This window comes from Rhipicephalus microplus, chromosome 3 (genome assembly GCF_043290135.1).
Source record: "Rhipicephalus microplus isolate Deutch F79 chromosome 3, USDA_Rmic, whole genome shotgun sequence".
Classification (NCBI taxonomy): Eukaryota; Metazoa; Arthropoda; class Arachnida; order Ixodida; family Ixodidae; genus Rhipicephalus; species Rhipicephalus microplus.
In genome coordinates this window covers 112980320-112990481 of record NC_134702.1, presented here as the reverse complement: position 1 = coordinate 112990481, position 10162 = coordinate 112980320, and positions in this window count along the sequence as shown.

The following is a 10162-nucleotide window of genomic DNA, read 5'->3' as shown; positions in this document are numbered from 1 at the left end:
TTTGTGTCTTCCCTCCCGCTATTTGTCATGCTGCACGCTTCAGTGTAATGTCGCTGTCAATGGTTGAAATGAACTATAACAGTTATTCGAGTTCTGCTGAGAGGGTCCCCTATTGTCCAGAATGGAACAAAACAATGGCAAATTGATTTGTGTGATAAAAAGATACCCTGCTTTTGGTTACGAGAATAAATTTCTAAACTGAAGTTTATTTTTTAATAACAACAGTTCCAGTGCAGATGAAAGGTGCATGGACAAAATTCGTGTATTCAGTTTGACTAGGTTTGTGAACTTAATTGTAATTGCGAACCGGTATCACAGTATGCATAAATATCACACACATATACAACCACGTGTGATAGCTTGCTTATTCTGATTAAAATTGAAAGGTTGAAATCGACATATTCAACCAACGCAATGTGTACGAGATATGCCATGTAGAGTAGCTATGCTCTAAACTAATCTTCGCAGGTTCGTTTCATTTTACCCAATTTCTTGCCCATGACTGTAGGTTGGTAAATGAAACAACTTCTTCGAACACACATATTCTGTGTAAGGTTACATTTATTTTTATGCAGTACAAAACAAATTCAAATGTATAATGGCTCAAAAGAGAAATAACTAGAAACAAATTCAGCTAAATCATTACCAAACTTACTCACCAATGATAAACGGATTCTTATTTAAAAGATACATACATACATACATACACACATACATACATGCATACATACATACATACATACATACATACATACATACATACATACATACATACATACATACATACATACATACACTCAGGTGTAAATATTAAAATGAATGGCTATAAAACAACAATTCTAATACACTCATTTTGAATATACTACAGTAACTTATGAGAGAAATCCACCGGCACTGTTATGTCTGAACACGGTGTTTCTCGAACCATCTCGCAAAAGCTTCATGCATAGTTTTCCGCTACTGCCCAGTTACAAGCAGTTTTTATAAAAAAACACAAGAATAAAGCCCTTGACAATGTCATACTAAACAAAAGGGCTGTGCATCAATATTTTATACATGTCTGCAATATCACACTGTTTATTTACATAGTTTGGCTCATTCACAACCCACTAACAAAGCATGTTAGGACACTTGGGCTGAAAGTTGGCACAGTGCGAGTAAATTCACGACAATACATGAATAATACAATTATAAGCTACTAAGCTCCTTGGTGCAAACAGTGTTTATATTGACAGATATAGGTGCCATTTCGTTTCCCCAAAACACTTCTCAAATGTAGAATCAACTTTATTTAGTTAAACGTTTCTATTCTGGCGCGTCGTGGTGGCTCAACGGTGGAAGTGACTCTTTCGGCCAAGAAAACAAAGACCAATTATTTTTCCAGTTCGTGAATTCACCCTATGCTAACATTGAGGCAGCTGGTAGGAGTGCTTTTGGGGAGAGGAAACCACCACATTCCGACCAGTTGTGGCCTTGGGTAGCTACTTCAGTTGGACAAAAATGATGAAAAACACTCCTCAAGAAGACTTCAAAGTTTGCACATCAACACAGTTCCCATACAGCTGTCTATTAGTCTGCTTGAAAAATATTGAGTTTACTGGTGGGCAAATACTGAGCACTATGTGAGGTGATGCTCCAGTGCACTGCATGTATGTCTTGCTGCTGGCCTCAACTGCGATGTTGCTCAGCACATACGTGTAAAATAACAACTAATACTATGCCACTGAAAAGTAATTATGTGTCATTTGCATGAAACAGGGACCACAATAAAAGAACATAACAACATTTGCCTTCACAAAGTTCAGAAAATATAAACGAAATTCCACACAGTTTTCACAGTTCATCTAAGGATAGTGATATTGGTTGTAAACACAGTGTTACTTCCCCTAACAAACTATTTTAAGATGCCAGATTCAATATTAGAGTATACCAGCACTTTTTAGGGCTAAACAATTGTACAGGCACCTAGAAAAACACAAGCGAATGCATTCTATAGCTGCATATAAAACTAAATACGTTTATTTCTAGTCTGAGTAGAGCTGCATAGTTTATAAGTCACTTGCATTACATTATGAACAAACCTATCCGAGCAAAGTATACATTTAAAAAGTTACACCTACACAGTAGATAAGTAGACTGTTGAAGGACGGACAGGCAGTGGGATAATACCCAACCACTAAAATATACTGTTAAGATATACTAGGAGTAGTGATGATCCTCTTCCTTCCAAATAAAATAATCCACATAGATTCACTTCCCAAAGCTTATACACTCATGGCATCATTGGTGCTACACAAATGAGTGTACACTAAAGGATTATATTGACTAAGTACATGATTACTGCATCCACGGCTTTACTTCTTGTACTACAAAGAATGCAAACACAGTTATTATTGGCGACCATGGATGCTGTGATTTCTAGCATGTAAATGTAGAGGCACGCAGGCACTTAACACACATGTTAAAAACTTCAGCTCAAAAATATTTGACCACTAACACTACAGCAGCCTTTAAATTAGTGTCATAGTTTGGTATCTTCCATGAAAAGTTTAAATAATTTCGAATGCAAGCAAATGAACTGCTGAATAATGCACTGCTAAGAAGTTAAGCAGCAGCTGCTCCTGACATCACAATGTGCTCTTTCTGCTGTTGTAAACTTTGAGCAGGAGAACAGTCACTGGCAGTCCCTTTATACTTGTTGGTCTTCTGTGCTCTGTTCTTGATACACTGTACATGACCGTGGAGCTCTGAACCCCTTGTTACTGCTGGAACTTAGAAAAATACAGATCACTGTTACAACCATGCTACATGCAAGAGTGTATAGTTGTCAATTATGTGCTCATATTTACAGATATTGTATTTTCAGAAGCCAATGACAAGCCTCAACACACACAAACAGTGAAGACTGAAAATATATTTATTATGATACAAGAGCAAAAATACAATGCTATAGATGAAGGCATGAAACTTCTGACAGGCATGAAAAGCCAATAGAGTTTCTTCTATTTCGACTTTACACTAGGTGCCAGAAGTAGACCACAAATAAGTTCACTAAGAAACACAAGTTAGACAGCATTACAACACAACAGCCAATGTTCATAACTTTAGGGCTTTCTAACATAGCCAGCTCAGCATACCGCATATAGGAGCAAATGGGCAGTCTAGAAGACACAAAGAACTTGTGGATTATGAGTGTGCTTGTTGCTGACATCTATTAATCTAAATGAAGAAAAGTTTTCAAAAATGCACTTCATCAGGAGAAATAATCATACGCAACAAACACAACGGGCTCCTACAGGTGCCACCAACACTCACCATTATTGTTGATACCAGTGTCTTGCCGGATGGATATGCTGTGTCCTGCACAGAACACGAAAGGAGCGCTCCATGACTTGGATTGCATGTGTGCTAGCTGCATCGATCTGCTGCTGAAATAGGCTAGCCACAGAGAGAGAAATGAGAAGCCATGGCTTTGAAACACACTGAACGTCACCCTTAGAGATCAACAATGCATACTTAGGTCAGGTAAAATTTGTAGAAAAATATTTATCACTATGCAATCGTGGTGAACATGTTCGGCTGAAACACAACAAGCCAAAGCACTGAGAGAGAAAAAGCTACATGAAGGAAAAATGCAGTTACTGGCCCTATGTCGTCTAAGGCTTGTTCAATAGGTCTTTCTCTTTGCAAGTTGTGAACAGCCAGGCAATTTTCACCCACTTGCTATTTCCTTCCAGAGCACTTGATCCACAGAGGGAGTCACAAGCTCGAGAGCTCAATAAAGAATCGAAGTGTTTGTGCTCGTTTCAAAGCACAAGCTTTTGAGTCTCAGATTATCAGAGTTTCATTCATAAGCTGCAGGCTTTCAGCTTTCAACATTCTCAATTATCTTGCAATTTAGTTCTATAAATGTTGAATAAGAATTATGTGTAAGAATATTACAGGTATCCACTGAAAGCAACCATGCTTGGGTTTTCAATTTGTGCACAGTAAGTGGTGTTCTCGTAATCGTATGTATTAAAGAAAAACTAACCTTGCAGCCAGCCGTTAGGCAGTTTCGTGCCCTCGAAGCTCCCAAGCAGATCGCAGTCCTTCCAGATGAGGCTGCCATGCATGCTTCCACGCCACATCCGCTGAATGATAACAGTCCCAGCAGTGACATAGGCTTGCACAGTTAGGGAGAACGTGTCCTTCCTATTTTTGTACAGGTGCTCCAAGTAATGATGAGGATTGATGTGCCAGAATGTGCAACCGATGCATCACAGGACCTTAACAAACCAATCTCTGCGATCTGTAAAGAGCCAAAAATGAGATATTTAAAAACAATCATTAAAAGCACTCACTTCTAATACTTATTTGAGGCAGCTATCACTTCGTTAAAGTAACGAAAATCTGCTATAATCACTTTGAAATAAACTGAAGTGTCATGTAAAATTTACGTACCGCAATATTTATGTCCTACTGAAGTATAGTACTACCACAGTGGTAATCGTCTATAGAACTAATTTTCCAAAATAACGTAAATTTTTTAAGTGCAACCTGGCTCCGGAAAAGGAATTCACTTTAACTTTCCAACTATCAAACGTGGTCAATCGACAGGCCCAACCTGATAATAACAAGAGCTCACTTGTATCAAATCACAAAAAACGTGTTATCTATTTGCTCCATAATATATGTATGTATATAACAGTAGTAGTACATTTTTCATGCTTCAACTTATTATAGAGAAACATTACATCTGATGTGCTTAAAAACTTGCACACCTTATAGAACTGCGTGAATTATAGTACCGGTGAAATTTAGTTCTGCAAGGTGACCTCACCGATGGCACCATTTAGTAGCCGTCGGTTTCATGAGGAACCAAGTACGGCCAACAGGCAAAGGGCATCTGCAGACTGGAAGCTGCCAATGACAGCAATGAAGGGCTGGCCAGGCGTGCACGTCCATTGATAAAGTGTAAGAACTGGCCATGACCGGCTGTTGTCAAGGTTCTAGTGCCGTGCAAAACGATGGCCAGACGAACTCGGAAACCTGTAGTTAGGCGATATTGGCCTACAACTTCATTCAAAGCAAGGCACCGGTGAAATCTTGGCTTTTTCTCGGGGCCTGAGGGAAGCTTGACGTTCACGGGCTCTCGCTGACACATAGAACTCTCAAGATGTTACCGAAGAACAGTCTAGGCGCGCTTCCAAAGTAACACGATCCACAACAGAATGTAGCATCTCGCAGCTTTGGTTGATCACATCACAGCGCTAGGTCTGGGGGCCGGAGGGAAGCTTGACGTTCACGGGCTCTCGCTGCCACATAGAACTCTCAAGTTGTTACCAAAGAACAGTCTAGGCGCGCTTCCAAAGTAACACGATCCACAACAGAATGTAGCATCTCGCAGTTTTGGTTGATCACATCACAGCGCTATGACTATGGTTATCACAAAAAGGAGAAGTGACGACTTAACAAACAAAAGCGCCAGACTGCCCCACCACAACTTCGCAGGGCAAAACAGTTATCAACGCTGTCTTTGAATTTTCGGTCACACGAGCACAGCTTGTTCACAAGTCTTGGAACGTCAACACAGCACCACTGTTCACAACGAACTTCGTTTCACTCCCGAACAGTACATTGCTCTCAAGTAAATAGAAGTGTACGGGCTAACTAGTGGCGAAGCAAGAACCGAGCGCATAGTTCATACGTTTTTGTACATACTTGGGGTCACTCAAGTAACGTGTCAAAACGCTGTCAATCCGAAATGTCGCACAGCACCCAACTGAGAGACTGGAAAGTCAAGCGAACGAACTGTTACCGTCACACAAACACACATTGCAGGCTTCTCGAGTGCTAGTTGCCGTCGATACATCGACGCCGATCCCCGCTTGATAACCACACCGACGCACAGGCTTCGCTGCGCTTCACCGCACACCATTTCACTGCCACAGCTTTCCGCACTGCTTACACGCACCGAAAGAGCTGCTGTAATCACAACACATCCGGTCAAACGCTGAAGTAACTCGTGCGAGAAGCGTTTGCTGAAAGTCGCACCGACCGATATGCTGTTTACGACGCCATGTTGTTTTCGACAACTGCGAAGCACATAAGAGAGCTCTTAGAGTGTACTTGCACTATTTTCACGGCGTGAAAAAATTTTCTCTTATGTGCGAGGGGGGTGATATGACGAACAGTACAGGCGTGCCAGATGAAAGAAGTGTTTTGGCAACGTCACGGAGTGAGCTGATGTTGAGGGTATTGCTTCACAACCAATCACAAGCTGTGCCTGTCGGTCAAGCCGTCGTCTGATCGCGTTTGTCGGCTGCTTTGATCAGAGCATGCGACAGGGGATTAGCCTTCGCAACGCTATTATTCTCAGGTCAAGTGGTCGCTGAGTCGCACAAAATACATGTCAGTGGCTCGCTCTACCTTTGAATGATGTTCGTGCGCCAAGTTAAATGGCTGGTAATTGACGCAGAGATGAATTCAGCCAAGGTTTGCTCCAGAATCGTGAGGGTTTGCATATTTTTGGTGTCATACAAAGTTACTAGGGTCATTTCATTCCGATTGCTTGCCGTATTATCACGGTCCATATCGGTGTCTGAACAGTGAAGGTGAAGATGCATGATTTGTTTGTAGTTCGATGCGTAATCACGCGCACCCCTAATACGCTTTGGTTTACAAAGTACGCTTTGTTCCAGATTGTCCCAAAGTGTATCGACAGCTGTATTTCAAAGATCGCAACCATTGGACAGTTAGAGCCAATCAAAGTACACTTGAGGACAAACTTTATGAAGCATTCACTGAAAACTTCCTCTCATTTTTATTTCCAATAGCGTGCAAAGAATGTGCTCCCATTAACCTCTTTGGTGGTAATTTCCACCAATGAGGCAAGGATCTCGAGTCGCACATTTAATTGGATGAGATGGGGCGCAACACAACAACATAACAAATAAGGTTGATCCTATGCCATGCCGCGTTCGAATGCACCAACCATTCACGTATCACATTGGTTTTCATCCAACCACAAATCTTTACATGCGTAGTTTTATGCCATTTATGCCCAATAGAATTTTTCAATTACTGCGACTTCGAACTTATTGGACGATGGTGGTTGTCAACACCATCCACTGCGTACAAGGGAAACAACACGCGAAGCTCAAAGCGCCGGAAGAAATAAAAACGCACCAGCAGTCATCAGACAGCCCTTAATGGGCGTGAATTAACTCAAAACCAGCCAGGGCACCAAAGTATACCGCCGCGGCAGCAGGTTCTAAGTAGCCACATTCTTCCTAAGAGTGGGCCGGACCACTCTTAGAATTTTCTCTCAGCCATGCTGTTTTTACGCACAATTTCGCTTCGTGAATCCACTTACGAGCACTTTTCGGTGACGTAAGCAAATATAGCAACTGCATCACCATCGCTGACATGTTCCCGGGCAGTCACAGCGCGCTTTATTTGCAGCGGCCGATGTGACAACGATGGCCTCTTACGACGTTTTTTCGTTTCGTGAATCGACTTACGCAACAAAATTTCTCTTGCGCAAAAATGTTTTCCTAAGTGAGTTTTGTGAATCCGGGCCCTGAAGTGCTGATGACAATCCACAGTGGAAGAACAGGCGTGATAACAGTTTGTTTGCTTCATATGGCCACAGTGCGTTGAACCTGTGTTCATTTTGGCTTCACACATCACGTTTAGCTACTTTAGAGAGGACTTCGCTAGGAACACATTGCGTCGTGGTAGCCCGATCTCAGGTTCCAGGTAATTTTTTTTTTCAGTTTATGAAATTCATTTTCCATACTGCCGCGTCTCTCAAGCATTTGTCTGGCAAAAATGAACACGGCCAATTTATTGAAGTTTTCACATATTGAAGTAAATAGTTGATTTTATTGAATTCACTATATCTGTATTGCCACGAGGAAGTTTACTGCAAGTCAGACCCACAAAGATGCGCTAGCATGAAGATGATGAAGACGCTATGACTCTTGTGTAATTATGCTATGCTACGAACTCAAAAGCACACCAGCTCCATATATATTTCACCCCTGTAACACCTTCTCACACTATATCTTACCTGTGCTCCGGCTAACAGTTGGGATCTTTTACTTCTCGCTTCTCTTAGGCGTTTAGGAAAGTTGTAATAATGTCATCTCAATATGGCTTTCCCACGTCTCTTGCAAGCTCGAAATATTGATACAAGTCCGTGTAATTTAACTTTGAACGCATTCCACTACCAAGTTCATTACCTTCAGAGGCCATGAAGCAGCTATCCTTTTATGGCAAACGGTAACTGTTAGTTGGTTGAGAGAACTACCTATTTGCCTTTGTACGCATGTGCATTTCGACATCTTTCAGTTACTCAAGCTTACGATAATATTATTTACCACGCTCACATAGAGTCACGTTCACATCTTGAATTTGTGGAAACCACGCGCATTATTTCACGGTGACAACCTGGAGCTGTGCAGTCAAGGTGCGCGTGTCCCATAGATTAGTAACAAAAGCGCCAGCCGTCAAGATCCGCGGAGAGTTGGTGACATACAGGCGTGGTGTGTGTGCGCGTGGATCGCGGCACCGGTGGGGCGTAGGCTGAACAGTGAATGATTAAGTGGCCATGAGGTCTTTTAATTTTGAACTTGACTGTTGATTGTTCCCTTTACTAATAAATATTTTTTGGAAGTTTTGAGGAAGCTTTGCATTCCATCGTTTAACCACACGGCGAGAACCCCCACAAGGAGCGCCGAACGTGCAAGTGCGTATACGTCTGACCAGCGAGATGAAAGCGGCGTTGAATCGGCTCCTCAAGACAATGGAGCGGCTCGATATTCACTCCGCAGTGCAGTGCGCCACGAGGAGACACGCCGAGTCCGTGACCTATTGTGCGAGAAAGGGTATTGTGGTCCTGACTTATTGTGGTCCTGACTACTGACTATGAAGGATGGTGGGAATGTTCCGTGGGAATGTACACTGCTACAAGACGACGAGACAGGAGGCGACATTTCTGCCTACAGGGCGGCTCTATTTGTGGAGCTATCTGTAAACGAAGTTATCACCACGGCTGCAGGGGATGACTTCATGATGACACAAAAATTATGATGATTTATGGCGTAGTGAATACCCAGAGTTTGGAGACATGAGCCCCATGGCTGAGGAGGCCACCGTCGGACATGGTAGGGGCAATTTAGAACGCAAATGCCGAGGAAGCCGGGGCAACGAAAAATCGGGATGCCGCCAATGGACCTAGAGCACCCTTGACCGTGCTTTCTAAGACAACTATATACCCCTCTAATATGGGCGGAGCGGCCAAGAACCAGGCCAGTGCGGTGTGAGTGTGTGGTCATATGGAGATGCCGCAAGGTGCTGAGGGTGCCGGTGACAACAGCCCGTTTGCGAAAAGGTCTGAATCAGTGACGATGGAGACCGCAGAAAATGTCAACAATAAAGTCGTTGCGCGAAGAAAGGCTGCCGGCATAACGACGAGGATGACAGAAGAGGTGACTGGAGCCAGGGATCCCTTCTAACACTTGTGGCTCAGTAACCTGGCCGTAACCATTCGTACGGGTAACCTGAAGCCAGTGCGGCGTAGGTCCAGCTGTGCAATGCCCACCACGCATGCCGTTACAAAGAAGGCTCCCGGCGCACGCCGTTACTTTATCAGGCATCCGAAGCACAAGTTTGGCGGAATCCTGCGAAAGTCCGAAACGTGGACGCAAGCTGCCGCGGCGGCCACCAGAGCACCTGCGACTGCGGTGACTATGGCAAATAGCTCAAGACAGCGTTGATGTCAATGAAAGCGACATTATCGAGGTCAGCAATGGTGACGACCGCAAATGATTTGGGAGAATACATCAAAGATTGGCAACGAAATTTTTCTCGTGGAGGGAATGTGCACGAATCACGCGTATCGCCACACGGTGACATGTGCTGGGCAGTTAAGGTGCACGTGTCCCACAGAGCAGCTACAACGCGGCAGGCTGACAACGCCTGCGTGGGGACTGGCGTGGTGTGCGCGCACGTGGATTGCGGCTCCGCCGTGGCGTAGGCTGAACGGTGAATGACATGCGTGGCCATGAAGACTTTCAGTTGTAAACCTAACTGTTGATTGTTTTCTTTACTAAAAAGTGTTTTTGAAAGAATTGAGGCAGCGTTGCATTACATAGTTTGACCTGACGGCGAGGAC